Raw genomic sequence first — 19,945 nt, 5'->3', positions numbered from 1 at the left:
TTCAGGGACACATTATTCAATTTCTGTCACGTCTGTAGAACTTGTTCAGTTTATGTCTCAGTTGTTGAATCTTATGTTCATACAAATATTTCCACATGTTAAGTTTGCTTAAAATAAACAGTTGACGATAGATAGATAGATATAGAGCAAGAGACAGACACCCTCATACACACACTACCGAACGTGCATACATAGACACACACACCACAAACCCCTCAACTCCCCCCTCATAGTGTATAGTATACACTCAAACAAAGATGCATACACATTACATACACTTGTCCCCAGAGAGTTGAGGAATGTGAGATCACTTGTCATAGGACGTTAATCCTCATGAACACCCACACAATAGGAGTAGCATGTGCTACAGGGAACCTCCAGGGGCTCAGAGTGTGTCCCACAGGGACAGCCATTATGGAGAATCACGGCACAGTTTCACATACAGTAGACACCCTCTAATGGGATATGGATGCGAAAATAATAACAATGTCACGGAGGTCTGATAACAATAAGTTTTTCCTTCATTCGTCTTTTATGGTAATATTTTGAGCGTATCTTTGCCTAGGGTTAGAGAACTTATATTAGACTACCAACAGACTGAACTAGATCTAACCGATGTCTACAGAAACCAACTTGACGAAAAGTGCGGTAGTCAAGTCAAAGCGTATTGAATTCATATCACATTCGGTCACCTAGCCTACATTTATCTTTTCCTAATCTCGCTGACTTTGAAGATGGTGAATAGGGTGACCAAATGTCCCTGATTTCCAGGGACATTCCTTGATTTTTGTGGCCTGTGAAAATGTGTTAACTATTTCCCAGATTTGAATTAAAAAAATCAAGTCACCATGGTGTAAAGAAACATTAGTCATCCACCCCTTCTCTCTCTCAATTGGAATGTGTGCCATCCTGGGGGGCTAGCAGTTGTTCGCGGGCGTGTGCGGATGCAAGTGCCAGCTCTGTTTGTGCACCTGGTCAGAAATGTTGGCCCTATAACACAACAGACATTTCTCAAAATATCCCTTTACACCCGTTACTGCTGTTAGCGAAGACGGATAGTAGACTCTGTCCAGTAGTTTTACCTCTTTTCCAAAACTGCGACAAAAACAGTGTTAAAATAATTTGGTGATACAGTAAAACCTCTTGAATAAAAAACAAGAACTCAACATGATATCCAAGAATGGATTGAAAATATAGTAATGAACCACAGACAAATGGACAGCCTAGTGGATCAGAAGCCTGCACAGTGATGCATATGAAATCAAAGGGAAATTAAAAAGTAATTTTACCACGGTGGCAGAAATAGACCGTCTTGCTGATGAAACAGCATTTCCCCAACCAGACATTAGCCTCCTCGCATGCATTTAAATAATCTAATTTACAACCGCAGCAGAATAGTGCCGTTTGGCATCAATAGTGTCCATTAATTAACATGGGAGAGAGTAAACCCGCACAGAGCAATAATATACTCCTTAAAGACCAGAGAAGAGAAAGAAAAGAGCGAATAAAAGACAGAGGGAGCAAAAAACTGCATACTTTTGAAGAATACTTGAATAATTAAATCAAGGTGAATCTGAAATGGAAAATAATTAAATCAACAGATGGTCTCTCTATTACTCCTGTTTCGTTCCCTTCTCCACTCCCAAGCTCTATCCTTCACTTAATCTTGGCTTTGTGTGTGTCCAGAGAAGCCCCTTGCTTTGCCCCCCACTCTTCTTCCCGTGCAACAGACTGACCCTGGAACCCTGGACAGACTCCATTCACTCTCCTGTGCAGGCCAGCCTCAATGGAGACACAATGGAGGGGCTCAGTGGCCAGTAAATCTCCCAGATCAGCACGAGCTTGGAGGGTCAGATCCATCTTATTTTATAGCATTGTGACACTCAACTCTAAGGCATGGCCCACTGTTGTAATCGACACAAATGGAAGGTCATTAGCTGGACACACTTAAGGTTACGGCACAGACGTCAGGCTAGCTAATTCTAATGGTCAACATAAGCTAGCTAGGAAAAGCTCCTTCTCAATATTAGCTGGAAAATGCTCCTACTGCACACTTTCTAAACCCCAATTTCAACAAACAAAGGATTTGATTAAATCACTATGCCATTTGAACAAATAACTTGTCCTCATATTGACCACTTTCTCTATAGGGAGCAATGACATGCACTGCTAAGTGAATGTTGACATTAACCAATAGGAGCATGTGTGCAACATCGCGACAGCTACACTAAAAGCAACGTCAAAAAGGTTATCCCCCAGTAATACACTTGTTATTAACAGTTCATTTCAGATAGCAGTGACACACATCATTTAGCCCACTCACCTCAGAGCTGCTCGCTGTCTATTGTGTGCCCTAAGGGGCCAGAGACCTCGGAGCCTCAGGAATAAGAGTGTGGTTCCTGTCTCCGGGGGCCAATCCCATGCTCTACCCCACTCTCCCAGACACTGGCTCACTGATGTTCCAGTATCACATCATAACGCATTGAATCACCAGGGATGAGAGAAAATGGAGGGTGTGAATCCTGTTGACAAAGAGAGATAGATGAGTCACTATGGTCTATTTATGAAGAATGCGCATTTCCCATAAAGGGAGGCAGTAGGCAGCCTGCTGGCAGCAGAATTGATATAAATGTAGCATATTCAACGCTGACAATAATTTCTTGGTACGGAAGTTGCCGATACCCCAGGCTCTGATGATTACAGTTGAATAGGAATGTCTATATAAATAAATTACCATCACTGCCAAGAACCATTGCACAAGGATGTGGAAATGCCATCTTTAAATGTTCAAACCTCTGTTTTGAATGTTTATCTCTGAATATTAATTTTCCTTTCTGCTTTCTTAGTCAAAGAAGTGACATAGCCTGGAGCATTATTAGTTCAGATGATTTAATTCAACACCACATACTGCTCAGCTAATCAATATCTTCTATACAGTTCCTGTTTAAGGAAAGTCAATGCAATACAACAGTTACGTATACCGTCAGTCAGCTTATCGGAAGACATGACCAGTACACTTCGCCTCAGCCTGACACACTCACGTCAACTGAGTGTGAGCCTGCTAGATTTAGACTATTGCGGGGGAGGAAACCACAACAACATCCAATGTTTACCTTTCAAACACAAAGCTCATGTATATCTCTACCAGTAGCTAATGGGTCTTCTGCCTTCACTCCTCCTCAATCAACCAAAGGTGACACCGTCGTCCGTCTCTGATCAAAAGCGCATAATTTAAAAACAGAAAAAGGACCAAAAGCATCACTTTGGTGATGACAAGTCAAGACCTTTGACGGGGAACCCAACTTCGAGACACCAGGAGCTAGCTGGCTGTGGTCCTCTGGTTGACCCATGGCGCCACTGTGTCCAGGAAAACCCTGAGAGGAAGAGACCAAAAAAAGACGTGGTCCCAGTTAGCAACCTTCACACCCTCCACGTCTGGTTTTCCATTTAGCCCAAAGACTTCATTAAGCTCTTGAACATTGCTTTGCCTCACTCCACACGTTTCCTGTGAGAATCCACATCCTGAAGAAATATCACCATGCAAACCAGTTGTGGAACTTCAGACGCGCTGTCGGCTGTGTAACTGGCAAAAGAGATGATATTAATAATAAACTGTTTCGATTGCTTCTCTACCGTTGTAAAAAATACAAAACATGATTGTGAACAGTCGCTATCAAGCACCAGTTTCTCCATTTGGTAAACCAATGTGAGTCTCTCTCACTCTGCCTCTATCTCCATCCCACTGCCACCAACGCAACTCTTCCCTGTAGGCAATGAATGCATGATCAAGTACCCAAGCATCTTCTATGACCTATATTCCTGCAGCAACACCAGAGACTTGTCAAGTTGTCACTGATCCCCACTCTTTACCATTTGGTATTTTAATTAAGCAATGCTTTCCTGACAGTTTCTGCCACTCTCCCAAGGCTAATACAACTTTTTGTATTGTATTTTTTGACTGTCACCTACATTAAATTAGAGCATCTGCGTTCTGATTATGACCAAATGTAATACATTACATGCACTCCATATACATTGAGTATACCACACATTAGGAACACCTTCCTAATTTTGAGTTGGGTGGTGGACCATTCTTGATACACACGGAAAACGATTGAGCGTGAAAACCCAGCAGCGCTGCAGTTCTTGACACAAACCGGTGCGCCTGGCACCTACTATAATACCTCTTTCAAAAGGCACTTAAATATTTTGTATTGCCCATTCACCCTTTGAATGACACACATATACAATCCACGTCTCAATTGTTTCAAGGCTTAAAAATCCTTCTTTAACCTGTCTCCTCCCCTTAATCGACACTGGTTGAAGTAGTTTTAACATGTGGCATCAATAAGGGATCAGAGCTTTCCCCTGGATTCCCCTGTTCGGTCTATGTCATGGGAAGAGCAGGTGTTCTTACTGTTTTGTACACACACATATATGCATTCAAGAAAGAGATGGTCTGAGAGAGTCAAAGGGGAAAGGAGTGACAGAGTCAGGGTAAGGTCCAAGAAAGAGTGAAGGAGTGAATGAGTCAGGGTAAGGCCCAAGAAAGAGTGAAGGAGTGAATGAGTCAGGGTAAGGTCCAAGAAAGAGTGAAGGAGTGAATGAGTCAGGGTAAGGCCCAAGAAAGAGTGAAGGAGTGAATGAGTCAGGGTAAGGCCCAAGAAAGAGTGAAGGAGTGAATGAGTCAGGGTAAGGCCCAAGAAAGAGTGAAGGAGTGAATGAGTCAGGGTAAGGCCCAAGAAAGAGTGAAGGAGTGAATGAGTCAGGGTAAGGCCCAAGAAAGAGTGAAGGAGTGAATGAGTCAGGGTAAGGTCCAAGAAAGAGTGAAGGAGTGAATGAGTCAGGGTAAGGTCCAAGAAAGAGTGAAGGAGTGAATGAGTCAGGGTAAGGTCCAAGAAAGAGTGAAGGAGTGAATGAGTCAGGGTAAGGTCCAAGAAAGAGTGAAGGAGTGAATGAGTCAGGGTAAGGTCCAAGAAAGAGTGAGGGAGAAGTACCTTGACAGAGGGACAGACAGCTGGTTACATCTGCATGGAAGACTTTGCAACTTGGCATTGAGTGTGCTTCAATGCCCTGTAATCTGGTTGAGCTAGCCCCCAGCGAAACATACACACGACACGCACACACTGATGCTCACACTGCTGCTCAAGCTCACACACACACACACTACCCGTCCAAAGGTTTCAAAACCCTGTCCACACATTCTGTCATATCCATCTAGGCATCAAAAGGTCATATGACAGAAAGGTGGGGTCATGTTATGTGGTTTCTGCAGTGTTTAGCTCACAGGCTGTGAAGTGTGTGAAAGTATACACGTGAAGGTAAGTCACAATCCTGCAACTCACATTAAAAGCTGTAGTGGAACAGGCAATATGTGCGTGCACCAAGTCAACTAGATCAAATCGCTTGTTTCTGAGCAAGCAGTCATATATCAGGCCTAAAATACTGTGGGGCTCAACGGTCGGTCACACATCCCAAAAAGTGCTTGCCTTAGTGTAACACAGCTATTGTTCCTAACCGCAATAGCCTAAAACTCTATTCGAGTCACAAGGTTTTAGACTACTAATATACAATCTTACATTTTCCAATATCTGTTTATATAACATGTGTTTAGCAAACTGTCCCCCTTTCCTGTAACAATCAAATTCCATCACTCAGTTGATGTCTTAGGAAATGTATTGAAAAGGGCATTTCTGCTTTTACTGTACCTGCTTTCCCAATGTTTAAGCTTTTTTCTTATTCATGCCGCAAAATGTGCAAATATGCCAAAACGGCTACTTTTTGTCAGTTGAAGACTTGTACTGTGATATCAGAGGTGATCTTAAAGAGTTCTAAATGTGGTTTATACGACTACCAATGATTTATCGTTTGTATATGCCACCAAATATAGAACCAAAGAAAGAAGGGATTTTCTCCCAGAAATGAGTGTATATCTGAGAACTCCCCATAATGCACTGCTCTCCCACCCCACCCTTCCACCCATTAGGTCATGGCACACACCTATACAAAAACATTCCCTTCGCTTGTACACTGTTGACCAGGATGATTGAGGCAGGAGAGGGGGAGGGGTGGAGGAGGGAGGGAGAACCAGTGCTTTCTTCACATCTGCAAGTAATAATCTATACTATGTGAATGCTTGTGGGCTGGATTAGCAGGCCTGTTGTTTTAAAAGCACAGTAACCCCCTTTCGCAAAGAGACACTGGTATTAACGGTGGGGTAGGCGGGGTAGAAACCAGAGGCTGTTAATCTTCTTATGGGAATGCTTTGGCCTTGATTACCAGACCACTGTGCTCTGACAGACGACCCTTCCCTTTTCATTCTGCCCAGACATTACATACATACAGTGGGGCAAAAAAGTACAGTGCCTTGCGAAAGTATTCGGCCCCCTTGAACTTTGCGACCTTTTGCCACATTTCAGGCTTCAAACATAAAGATATAAAACTGTATTTTTTTGTGAAGAATCAACAACAAGTGGGACACAATCATGAAGTGGAACGACATTTATTGGATATTTCAAACTTTTTTAACAAATCAAAAACTGAAAAATTGGGCGTGCAAAATTATTCAGCCCCTTTACTTTCAGTGCAGCAAACTCTCTCCAGAAGTTCAGTGAGGATATCTGAATGATCCAATGTTGACCTAAATGACTAATGATGATAAAAACCTAGATAAAAATCCAGATAAAAATCCAACCAGGAAGTGCCGCATTTTTTGAAACCGCCTCATGCCAATGACTCCTTATATGGCTGTGAATGAGCTACGAATGAGCTTACGTTTTCCACGGTTTCCCCAAGGTGTCTACAGCATTGTGACGTCTTTTTAGGCATTTCCCTTGAAGAATGGCTGTAAGGGACCATATATGGCATGTGGTCACATGGTGCCTCCCGCAGAAAACCTTGCGTAAAATACTGAGGTAGCCATTTTTCCAATCGCTTCTTATGAGAAACCAACTGCCTCGACGGATATATTATCGAATATATTTGTTAAAAACACCTTGAGGATGGATCCTAAACGTTTGCCGTGTTTGTCGATATTATGGAGCAAATTTTGAAAAAAGTTTGGCGTTATAGTTGTAGCATTTTAGGGTCGATTTCTCAGCCAAGCATGATGAACAAACGGGAGCTATTTTGCCTACAAAAATAATCTTTTTGGAAAAAAGGAACATTTGCTATCTAACTGGGAGTCTCCTGAGTGAAAGCATCTGAAGTTCTTCAAAGGTAAATGATAAAAGGCTAAGCTTGTGTTTGAATATATTTATTTCATTTCATTTGAAAATTACAGGCCTCATCTTTTTAAGTGGGAGAACTTCACAATTGGTGGCTGACTATATACATAGCGTTTGAGGCTATGATTACGCTCCCGGATACGGGTTTGCTCGTCGCAACAGGTTAGGAGCCTCCCCTGTCCTCCACTCGTTACCTGTATTAATGGCACCTGTTTGAACTTGTTATCAGTATAAAAGACACCTGTCCAAAACCTCAAACAGTCACACTCCAAACTCCACTATGGCCAAGACCAAAGAGCTGTCAAAGGACACCAGAAACAAAATTGTAGACCTGCACCAGGCTGGGAAGACTGAATCTGCAATAGGTAAGCAGCTTGGTTTGAAGAAATCAACTGTGGGAGCAAATATTAGGAAATGGAAGACATACAAGACCACTGATAATCTCCCTCGATCTGGGGCTCCACGCAAGATCTCACCCCGTGGGGTCAAAATTATCACAAGAACGGTGAGCAAAAATCCCAGAACCACACGGGGGGACCTAGTAAATGACCTGCAGAGAGCTGGGACCAAAGTAACAAAGCCTACCATCAGTAACACACTACGCCGCCAGGGACTCAAATCCTGCAGTGCCAGACGTGTCCCCCTGCTTAAGCCAGTACATGTACAGGCCCGTCTGAAGTTTGCTAGAGAGCATTTGGATGACCCAGAAGAAGATTAGGAGAATGTCATATGGTCAGATGAAACCAAAATATAACTTTTTGGTAAAAACTCAATTTGTTGTGTTATTCCCTATGTAGTGGACTACTTTTAAATGGGGCCTATAGGGCTCTGGTCAAAAGCAGTGTCCTATATAAGCAATAAGGTGCCATATTGGGAGGCAAACAGGCTCCTCGCATAGAGAAACAAAACGGATCAAAAGGCTCTTTATGACCACATCTACTGCACACCTAGTGATGATGAATATCAAAGGATGATGTGCTAAAAGGTGTCAACACAGACAGACACAGTGCCTTCTACACATCAAGAACAAACCCTGTCTATAAATAACCCTGGTCCCTTTGCGTTTCACACAGCCTTATGTAACAGCACAGCAGCTCCAGGGTGAGAAAGACACACACTAATAATAAAAGAGCAGAGAAGAATGAAACATACATTAGTTATGTGTAATCTGATGTGATAGAGCTGGGCAGAGAGCCTTTGAAATATACTATACAGTAGTTATGTGTAACCTGGCATGTGATGGAGCTGGGCAGAGAGACTTGAATTACATTCCAAATGGCTCCCTATTCTCTATATATAGTCCACTACTTTTGACCAGGACCCATATGGATCTATGTAGGGAATATTGTACCATTTAGGAGGCAACCAGTGTTGTAATCAGAGGCTTTGGGTCTTTCATATCACCTTCCTGCTAGTTGACAACAGGAAACCTCTATCTGGGGACAAAGCAGAGCACAACTCCATTGCCTTGCCACCCTCCAATAATGCAGCTTCCACATGTGAGATCAAATGGATGAAGCCAGTGGATGTGCTGTTGGATATTTCATATGAAATCCAACAGGCCATAGTCACTGAGAACACGCATTCAAACGTGTTCTCAGGGAAATGTGCCGAGCAGATGATGTTTCATGGAATGGCTCATTCAACATGGCTGCTGGATAATGAGGATGAGGATGACTACAAATCCTGACAAGAGAGAGAGGATTCAGTGTGCAAAAGTGCCCTGGCAGACAGACATGCAGTGCACTTGGAACTTTTAATAAGACCCCATTCTTTATGGCAACTTACTTACAAAATCTGTAACCAATGTTTTGAATGATAACGCCCACTGTGGTTAAATCAAGCTCTGCTATCCCACATGCATAGGATGCATAGGGTGATGGCATTCCATTTTGGCGAGGATTTTCTCAAGCTAGCATAGGAGGCTCAAAGTTCAATCTGTTTGCAGCTAGCCTATGGGGAACATTTCTCTCAACAACACTCTAATCAGTTCAGCTGACCTCATTATTGCGACCACCATGTCGACGGAGAGGGCATCCCAAATGGCACCCTGGTCCCTACATAGTGCACTACTTGAGATCAGAGTTGTTTAAAAGTAGTGCACTATGTGGGGAATAGGGTGCCATTTGGGGGACACCCTATACATTTGGAATGTCTGGAATACATATTCATACACTGAGAGAACCCTTTAAAAACACAGTCTACAGGTCGACATTATCGCGTGCCTTCAGTATGAGAAGAAAATCAAGCATTGGTTTGAATAAACCTCTTGAACAACAAAAGTCCACTCACTCCATCCATCCCACCCAGGCCATTGAACACGCAGCAGGGAGGGCTGTTTCTGCTGTCATCGAGGGCTGGGGCAGATCCCTTAAGCAGGATTTGGGATTTTAGCAGGATTAGAAAAGAGTTGCAGATCAGGGAGAGGAGGAGAGAATATGGAAACCAATTTCACTCTATGGAGAACCAGCTGTGATGGGCATGTGAAAGTTCAGAATATACACTGAATGTAAAAAACATTAGGAACAGCTGCTCTTTCCATGACAGACTGACCATGTGAATACAGGTGAAAGATATGATCCTTTATTGAGCCACTTCAATCAATCAGTGTAGATGAAGGCGAAGAGACCGGGTTTAAAGAAGGGTTTTTAAGCCTTGAGACATGGCTTGTGTATGTGTGCCGTGCAGAGGGTGAATGGGCAAGACAAAATATGTAAGTGCCTTTGAATAGGGTGCCAGGGGCACAGGTTTAAAAGTGTGTAAAGAAGTGCAACACTGCTGGGTTTCTCACACGCAACAGTTTGCAGTGTGGATCAAGAATGGTGCACCACCCAAAGGACGTCCAGCCAACTTGACACAACTGTGGGAAGCATTGGAGTCAACATGGGCCAGCATCCCTGTGAAATGCTTTTGACACCTTGTAGAATCCATGCATTGACAAATTGAGGCTGTTATGAGGGCAAGAAAGGGGGTGCATCTCAACTCAGTATATATAGAGTATTTATGCTTGTGTGTTAATCAAAATAGGGCTGTGACGGTCATGGAATTATTTGTCAGGCAAATGTCCACCTTCACCGTTTATAGCCAGTGTTGCCAACTATTTTTCAGTGAGAATCGCCATTGGCTCCTCGATTTGTCGATAGATGACGACGCTTACTGATGTACAACTGCGAGAGCCTCATATGAAGCATCCTGTTCTCACTAGTTTATATTCTGCTTCGCAAGATCGGGATGTTAGTAAGAGGCTACAACGGCGGTCCTCGACGTAGCATTCACCCCCTCTTGCTTCTCTGCCTAAATGCTATAAAAATTATAGAAATCCTCAGTGTCAAAACTCCTCAAAAGGTAGCCTGAAAAGTAGCCGAATCGCTAACCTCTTACCAATAAGTCGCTGGAGGGGTCTGAAAGCTTGCTAAATATAGCAACAAACCCTAGCAACCACAGTAAAAAAGTAATCAAGCAGTGGTCATGCAGTTGCACACATATTACGCTTGCTAGCCTAGCATGGATTTCAACTTCGGTTTTCATCACATCACTCTCGGATTCACATTGATTTATAGATGTCCACACACCAAGAATGACATTTGGTAGTTCATTCAGTAGATATGGTGGCTTTTAGCATTGTTTTGCATCTTTACAAACCAAATAAAATGTATAGCCAGAGCACTATGCATAAGGTAGTATAGCTGACTAAACTCCACGTGAAGTAAGTTTCAAATTAATTCCAACGGAGTAGAGGAGAGATGATGGGGTTGTGGAATTCAGCTCAGACTACATCAATTCAGCCAAGATCAATACTTTCAAAAAACAATATTATGAAACGCTAACCTTGTACCTTTGTTTGCTGAAATCCATACTTTATCAATAAATGTTAATCAAATACAACCACCGAATGTTTACTCATTAATGTTGCTCTAAGATGGCAAATCAGCGTAAATGCATGTGCCAATTGAATCACAACAAGGAAACAGTCAGTGGTTGTACAGTATTTGAATAACGTTATTTGAAAAAGTATGGATTTCAGCAACCAAAGAAAGGCATGTAACTACAGAGGACAAACATAGGTACAAGGTTAGCTTTTCATAATAATTTTTTTTTAATGATTTTGGGCGAAATCGATGTAGTCAGGGCTGAATTCCAAAGCCTGGTCTCTGCTCCACTCCATTGGTCGAGTTCATCAGAAACGTCCTTCACTGTGGAGTTTTGTCAGCTAAAAGGTAGTAAAGATAAAGATCATGTTACAGCATCAACAAAACTCATGTGCCGGAGAGTGGGAGTAGACGAGACTTTGCCGGTCTACTTACCACCAATCCTCGCAACCCATTACGCACGCCTGCACCTCAGTCACACCTGGAGATCATCACTTCCTGATTACTACCTGAGGGTTGAATACAATGGCGTGCTGGATAAAGGGGGAGTATTGGTTGTTTCCTTGTCAGGCATTGTTTGTTAATATTAAAAACACTCACTAACTGCACCTGCTTCCTGACTCCCTACGTCGATGTTAAAAAAGTGAGCATGTTTTTAAGGACATTGGAGGGAGGAGATGGAGACAGTTTTATGGATTAAGGTACAAAAACAATTGTTAGTTCATTTACACTACTGTTATTGGTTATATTGATAAAAATATAATTTAAGTAAATATATTGGATTATGACGGTTATTTTAATCACGGCCTTTATCCATAAATCGGCGGTAAGGCTACACGGTTATACAATTACAGAGCCAACCCTAAATAAGAACAACCCTTGCATTCAATAATTAGAACACGAGAGTCACGTGGGACAGCCGAAAAAGACAGCAGCATGTTAGAGAGCTCCTAATACCCGCATGTAAATACTGAAATTCAACGGCATACACTTTCTTATCTATAATATTGACCTGAAGTACAGTTTAATATAAAGAATTTACATTTTGAAATATCTCGCTAAAGTGGTGTTATTGGAACGTCAACACACGCTAAACTTTCTGCCTAACACTCGGTATTCACAGAAAGCCACGGACTAGCAAACAGCAAATCCTCCAGAATCCCCCCCACCAAGACATGGATAAACACAGAAACACAGAGAAATCTGTAGGATCTATTTGAGAAAAATGGGACAGATGAACACAATTTTGTTGGATGTTGCATCCCATGTCTCCACGATAAAAACAACTACCAAGCTAAAGGAAAAAGTTGATGCGATACAAGAGGATGAATGGGGCAGAAGGACGGATTTTGACAGTCGAGGATGCCATCTACAATCTGGAGAAGGGTAATGAGAATCATGAGAAAAAGCTGGATATATTGTGGAATCGTGTCAAAGAATGAGTACAGAAGTAGGAGAAATACGGTGAGATCGGTTAATCTGAAAGAGGAGAGTTAGGCTGGCGGTGGACTAATCTTGTGTGTGCAGAAGAATTTTATGACAGGCACAAATTCGAAATTGAACAAACTCATCGCAGTTTAACCATGCCTGAAGAGAATAGGCCCCAGAGAACAGTTCTCATCCGCTTCCTACAATCTACAGCCCGGGACAAAGTATTAACAGCGGCAAAATAAAAAAGGGTGGCGTTCAGTGGGAAGGCTGCCGGATGTCTTTTTTCCCCAGACCTGTCCAAGGAACTGGCAATGAAGAGGAAGAAGTTTGCAACGGTGAAGAAACAACTACACGAAAAGAATGTCAGGCACACACACTGGCATTCCTAGCGACCCTGCTCTTTTCTTGTAAGGGAAAGAAAATGATTTTAAGGACAATGTGGAGGCAGAGAGATTCTTGCTAGAGCAAGGTGTTTAGCCTAGATAAAGACGAGACAAGGTAAAAATACAAGTTGAATTGTATGCTGTTTACTATACAAATGAAGGTAGCCTGTGTTCGTTCTGTGATGATTGAATCATTGAGAAGCAACGTTACGTTCCCAGGTGAGATTTATTTTCTATGTTTATTTACACGGTTTTATTGTACTGCTCGAGTGTGTGTGTATATATATATATATATATATATATATATATATATATATATATATATATATATAGAGTGAAGTGTTATATGACGTTCATTAGAGTTGTCACGTGTTAAATGGGCCACTTCACAGGCTATAACTACTCAGCGCAAATATGGCTAATGGTTATGTAAACACTCTTGGAATATAAAATGGTTGTGGTAACCAAGTGAAGAGGAAAAAGATTGACATTTAAAATAAAAGGCGAATATTGTGTTTATACAGGAATCATATTTAACAGATAGAAGCACTGAAATTTAGGAGAGGCTGTGTTGCAGAAGTTTATCATAGCTCTTCTAATTCCAAACAAAATGGGGTGAAAATTCTTAATTTTGTAAAGTTGAAGCAACACTGAGTTTGGCAGGCTTATCTGCATTGAGGCTCTTATAAAATGGGATTAAGGTAGTATTATGCAACATGTATGCTCCAACAAGGAGGACCCCAATTTCTTTCCATGAGGTCAACGTTATACTAGCAAATATGGAGTGGCAGATCATCCTTGGAGTTACCTGTAAATGTACTTACATCAATCATATTGTCAATCACTTGGTTGAAGTCTCCACACCTAAGTATAGACTTGCAATACATTTGCTAACAGAAGATATGGGCCTTACAGACATAAGGACATTAGTCCCTCCGCATGATAGAGAATACCTTTTCTCCCAGTGTTATAAGACACACTCCAGAATAGATTTATTGATATCTAATTGCATGGTTAATAATGTGATTGATTGCAGGACTGGGCCTATTGCCCTCACAGATCATGCTAGATTAGAGTTACATAATGATATTGTCACAAACTATCTCGAAGCCCATAACAAAAAAGGGAGACAACGTGGAGATAAGGAATAACAAAAATATATATTTATTAAACGGAGGTAACCTAGGTACAAATAAACAATGGTGTGTGTAGTCAGTAATCAGTAGTGTGCGTGGTTGCATGTATAGATGTGATAACGAGGAGTGTTGAAAGATGCCAAATCACGCAAACAAACCGGCCACAAAAATGCCACAACCAAAATCAAACAGTGTGTCTGCATGGAGAGAGTCTCCTCAATGAATGGGGAAAAGGTGTATTTATCCCGGGACAGGCATGTCCCATTTCACTGATGACCCTCCCAGCTCCGTCCACCGACATCCTAATTTAGGAAAACAAGAGCAAAGAGAGAATTTGGCAGACAGAGTGGGAGGGTCGTCACACTCCACCCCATAAAACCCAGGGACCAACAAGGACCCTGGAACACCGCACAAATCACACAAACAAAATACTGCCTCAATAACGCAGCCGGCGTCCCAAATGGCCCAGCCGGCGTCCCAAATCCATGAGGGGTACGTGTTCACACTTCCACTTGCCCCAGCCAACCTTGTCCTCCCCAGACCTCAGCAACCTTTGCACACAGAAAGCAACCTTTAAGAGGAAAGAAGAAAACGAGACTAGAAGGGAACAGACAGAAGCGACAGAACAATACCAAACAAAAGGTCAGTCACAGACATTCAGGAACAAGGCGCACGGGAGAGCGCGTCAGCAACAAGCTCCCAACGAAAAGAACATCTCAGGGTCCTTCTCATTAAATTTTGGCAACAACCGTAGGTTTCCAACAATATCAAATGAGTGCGGGGCACGACAGAGAAGCGACCCCTAGGTAAATCTGGGTCACGTTCCCAGAGCAAACTTTCCCCTGAGAGCTTTCCTTCCCTAACTAACTCTAGCCGCTCTGGATTTTAGCACACTCCAAATCCTGTTTAAATGCCAATTATTATTATTTATATTTTTAAGTCCTCGGCACAGGCTGCCCCAGAGGTAACTTCAATAATACCACTCTCCATCAGAAAGGTTGATATTAAAGGCCAAAATGTTTTTGGGGACATTTTGTCACTAATTTCAACCTGGTTGAAAGTGATCTTCAACAGCTGTTGTTTAGTACATAATTCTAACAGTTCCTCTGATGGAAAGCGAATGAACTTGTCTACACATTAAACGCCATAGTCACAAGTAAATACAAACACAAACCTCGCTCTTCCCCTCTGCTGAGCACACCAGACCACAACAAGAGAAATGCCAATCACACTGGGCACCACAGAAGAGAGATGAGATATTGTAGGATTTGGGGAAGCGCCATATAACTCAACCTTAGTCTTGGTGCGGATTTGCGATCGGTAAATACGCACTGTAGCCTGCTGGCATGGGGGAAAAACAGCACGCTGGCAGATTACCCCCAAGCCACAGATGTGCCACCGAAACAACTGCTCAGTCCACGGACACCACACAAAAATAACAACCATGCCCAACGTATTCCAAAGTGAAACACATCGCAAAGCCTAACAGGGGAAAAAGAAAGGATATAGCTCCGGGTAGCAAATGGCACTACCCTACCCAAATCTCCCACTGAGGTACACAGCAGATTGTATTCACCTCAGACCGATGTCCCAACAGCGAGTAGAGCAAGAGTTTCCAGCCTGGGCAGGGGCCTGGAAACTAACCAATGTACGCTCTCCAACACAGCACACAACCAACTATCCACCGCAGTACCAAACAAAGGCAACCAATACTGGGCCAACCAAACATTACAAATTTAAAAAGCTGTCACAATAGATGCAAACAACGCACCTACAGAGTTTAACATTAACTCAGTTTTCTCCCAAAATACAAATACCAGTAAGCCCCAACAACACTACCAGGCAACACACTTGTTTAATGACGTCACCGGACAACCAAAACCACTGATATGTATCTAAGGCACTATACCAAACACTTAAGAATATGCCGTGAATACCAACCAAAGCTCATTCCAATAAGCATTAACGCATCATAATGCAACAAAATACTACACACAAAAATGTCTAGGAATCAACATTATGATCCCGGATGACTCGCACCACAACGCGAGAAACATACACCTTTCAGATCAATATCCTTCCAGGATACCCGGACCAGGTCGATTAGAAAGGCCTGCTCGCTGAAGTGTTTTAGGGAGCGTTTGACTGATGAGGGGGTAGTCATTTGACCGCGGATCCATCACCCACACAGGCAATGAGGCAGTGATCGCTGAGATCTTGGTTGAAGACAGCAGAGTTGTATTTAGAGGGCAAATTGGTCCGGATGATACCTAAGAGGGTGCCCATGGTTACGGATTTAGGGTTGTACCTGGTAGGTTCCTTGATAATTTGTGTGAGATTGAGGGCATCTAGCGTAGATTGTAGGATGGCCGGGGTGTTAAGCATGTCCCAGTTTAGGTCACCTAACTCGTACGGACTATGAAGATGGATGAGGGGGCGATCAATTCACATATGGTGTCCAGGGCACAGCTGGGGGCTGAAGGAGGTCTATAAGAAGCGGCAACGGTGAGAGACTTTTCTGGAAAGGTGGATTTTTAAAAGTAGAAGCTCGAATTGTTTGGGCACAGACGTGGATAGTATGACAGAACTCTGCAGTAGATAGAACTCCGCCCCCTTCGGCAGTGCCATCTTGTCGGAAGATGTTATAGTTAGGGATGGAATTCAGGATTTTTGGTGGCCTTCCTAAGCCATGACTCAGACACGGCTAGGATATCAGCGTTGGCGGAGGCTGCTAAAGCAGTGAATAAAATATAAACTCTGAAAATGTGAGGAAGGGTAGATTTAGACTCAACACCATGCTATTACAAGAGGAGATATTTAGCCAATGATCTTAGATCAACATAGGCTCAAAATATTTCCACAGTACAGGAAACCTCTAAAGCAGATAGAAGGAAATAATGGCACATGCATCCAAAAAGAAGATAGAAGGGGCTGAAAGCAGTAAAAAAAAAATAGAAACCGAGATATATGGTTTGGAAAGGGATTTGGCAAGACATTTCACAGATATCACATTTCAAACTGACTGCAAATTGAAAATTTTGTTGCAAGAAATGTATAACCAAAAAAAAAGGCAGAACATGCATTGTTTAGACTTTGAACCAGTTTTTAATGGAGGTGAGAAGACAGGCAGGCTACTAGCAAGACAACTAAAAATGCGTAACACTTCTAACATTTGTTCTGCCCCTGAACAAGGCAGTTAATCCACTGTTCCTAGGCCGTCATTGAAAATAAGTATTTGTTAACCGACTAGCTTAGTTAAATAAAAGGTTAAATAAAAAAATTCCAGCAATTAAGATGGACAATAAGATGGTGATCTCCTCCAAAGAGAAAGTGTGTTTCAATGTTATGAAGATTTATATACATCTTGTTCAGCGAGCACAATAGATATGGATACTTTTTTGTATAGAATTACCTAGATTATCAGATCGTACAGTCCAGGTTATAGGTCGGCCGATTATGATTTTTCAATGCCGATGATTGGAGGACAAAAAAAGACGATACTGATATAAAAATAAAATACGGCCGATTTGTTTTATTTATAATAATGACAATTACAACAATACTGAATTTACACTTATTTTAAATAACCTTCTCTAGGGTAGGGGGCAGCATTTGGAATTTTGGATGAATAGCATGCCCAAATTAAGTTGCCTTCTACTCAGGCCCAGAAGATAGGATATGCATATAATTAGTAGATGTATAGAAAACACTAAAAAGTTTCCAAAAAAAACTGTTAAAATAATGTCTGAGTATAACAGAATTGATGATTTGGCAGGCGAAAACCTGAGAAAAATCCATTCAGGAAGAAGGATTGTTGTGTGTAGTTTTCTATTCAATGCCATTACAGTATCCATTGACTTAGGACTCAAATTGCAGCTCTTATGCCTTCCACTAGATGTCAGTCTTTAGAAATTGTTTCAGGCTTGTATTCTGAAAAATGAGTAAGTAAGAGCAGTCTGAATGAGTGAACCCTGCCATGTCAGAGCTTTTTCATGAGCACGACAGAGAGCCTTTCTTGTTGACCTTTTATATTGACGACGTTATGGTCCGGTTGAAATATTATAAATTATTTAGGCTAAAAACCTAAGGGTTGAATATAAACATCGTTCGACATGTTTCTATGAACTTTACGGATACAATTTGGATTTGTCTGCCTGTTGTGACTGCGTTTGAGCCTGTGGATTACTGAAGAAAAAAAGAAAAAAAATGAAAAAGTTTTCAGATATAAAAAGAGACTTTATTGAACAAATGTCTTGAGTGCAAACATATGAAGATCAAAGGTAAGTGATTCATTTTCTCTCGATTTCTGACTTGTGTAACTCTTCTACTTGGGCTGGTTACTGTTTGTAATGATTTGTCTGCTGGGCTATGTTCTCAAATAATTGTAAAATATGCTTTCGCCGTAGAGCATTTTTTAAATCTGACAGGTTTAACCTCTCTGCGCACCAAACCCGTTAGCGGGATTAAATTCGACAACATACGGTGATCGCTACATAAATAGTCATATTAAACATTCATGAAAGTACAAGTGTCTCACATGGTTCGAAAGACTAGAATCTTGCCAATCCAACTGCATTGTCAGATTAAAAAAAATATTTATTGCGAAAGAATACACACTCAGAATACTATCTGAGCACAGACCCCCATATCAAACTACTTATTCAACCAGCACTTGCGTAACAAAATCACAGATTGCATTGAAATACCTTTGAAGATCTTGCTCTGGTTGCAATCCCAAGGCTCATTGTTACACAATGAATGGTCATTTGCTCGGTTAAATGCATTTTTTATAGCCTAACACAAAACATTGTGAACGCTTATCTCGTTGAATTTCGTGTCATTCAATTTCCAACATAACATCCAACATAAAATAGACAGACTTTCCCTGACTTTATCCAGTCATGTTTGGTTTCCTTGCAATCAACTGTTTGTTTGTAACACAACCAAACCTGATGGGTCATTTTGCAGGACGTATTGACCCGGATAAACCAATTGGAAGACAACAAGTGACGAGCCCATTGTGCACCAATTAAATGACCACGGTCTCGTTGATTGACTGTATTTTAACCCAATGACCACTGGTCGTCTTGAAATCTAGCTGGGTAGATCGCCAATGAGCAGAGGTAAACGGCAATATCCCATGATTCTTTGTTGTAAGACAAACCTTTCCATTGAACGCTGGCGTAAGGACCGCTCTTTCACCATTGCCAATTCAACCGTGAAGGAGCAGAGCTTATTACGCACAGCAGTATTTCAGTGACTTGCATCTTCAGCTGTTTATTTATCCAACATCATGGCGAATAAGTCAAGGAAAGCTAATTCTAGGACTAGATATACAAATGTAGAAACAATTGAGGAAATTCATCGTGATTTTTTTGAAGACTCCATTTTGGAGACTGAAACTGAGGCATATTTTTTTGAATGGAGAGGACATTGTTTTGGACTGGAAAGTTGCTCTCATGCTAATGCCGTTGTTTGAAATTTATATAAAACATTTGTGATTGTTTTTACATTTTATTTGCAATATATAAAGATGTAATGAAATGGGTAAAGTACACATTAGCTAGTCATTGTGAGTGAGGGTCTGTTTGTATGAGAACAACCATAGTCTGTCTGTCTATATTTCTCAAAAAAATAAAGGGAACACTAAAATAACACATCCTAGATCTGAATGAAATATTCTTATTGAATACTTTTTTCATTACATAGTTTATTGTGCTGACAAATCACACAAAAATGTATCAACCCATGGAGGTCTGGATTTGGAGTCACACTCATAATTAAAGTGGAAAACCACACTACAGGCTGATCCAACGTTGATGTAATGTCCTTAAAACAAGTCAAAATGAGGCTCAGTAGTGCGTGTGGCCTCCACGTGCCTGTATGACCTCCCTACAACA

General features: G+C 41.6%; 1 protein-coding gene across 2 annotated transcripts in view; it reads right to left on the bottom strand.

The window, feature by feature from the left end:
• The window catches only part of LOC139413611 (nck-associated protein 5-like), a 98,749-nt gene that overhangs the window by 68,781 nt on the left and 10,023 nt on the right, over positions 1-19,945 (bottom strand). The window contains exon 2 of one of the 2 annotated variants that reach the window (XM_071161210.1): positions 2,324-2,522. The gene's annotated coding sequence lies outside the window, so the exon portion shown is untranslated. Of the gene's footprint in view, positions 1-2,323; positions 2,523-19,945 lie in introns of those variants that run through there. The other variant, XM_071161208.1, reaches the window with a different exon arrangement.

This window comes from Oncorhynchus clarkii, chromosome 7 (assembly GCF_045791955.1).
Source record: "Oncorhynchus clarkii lewisi isolate Uvic-CL-2024 chromosome 7, UVic_Ocla_1.0, whole genome shotgun sequence".
In the NCBI taxonomy this organism is placed as follows: Eukaryota; Metazoa; Chordata; class Actinopteri; order Salmoniformes; family Salmonidae; genus Oncorhynchus; species Oncorhynchus clarkii.
This window is presented reverse-complemented; position numbering and strand designations above follow the sequence as displayed.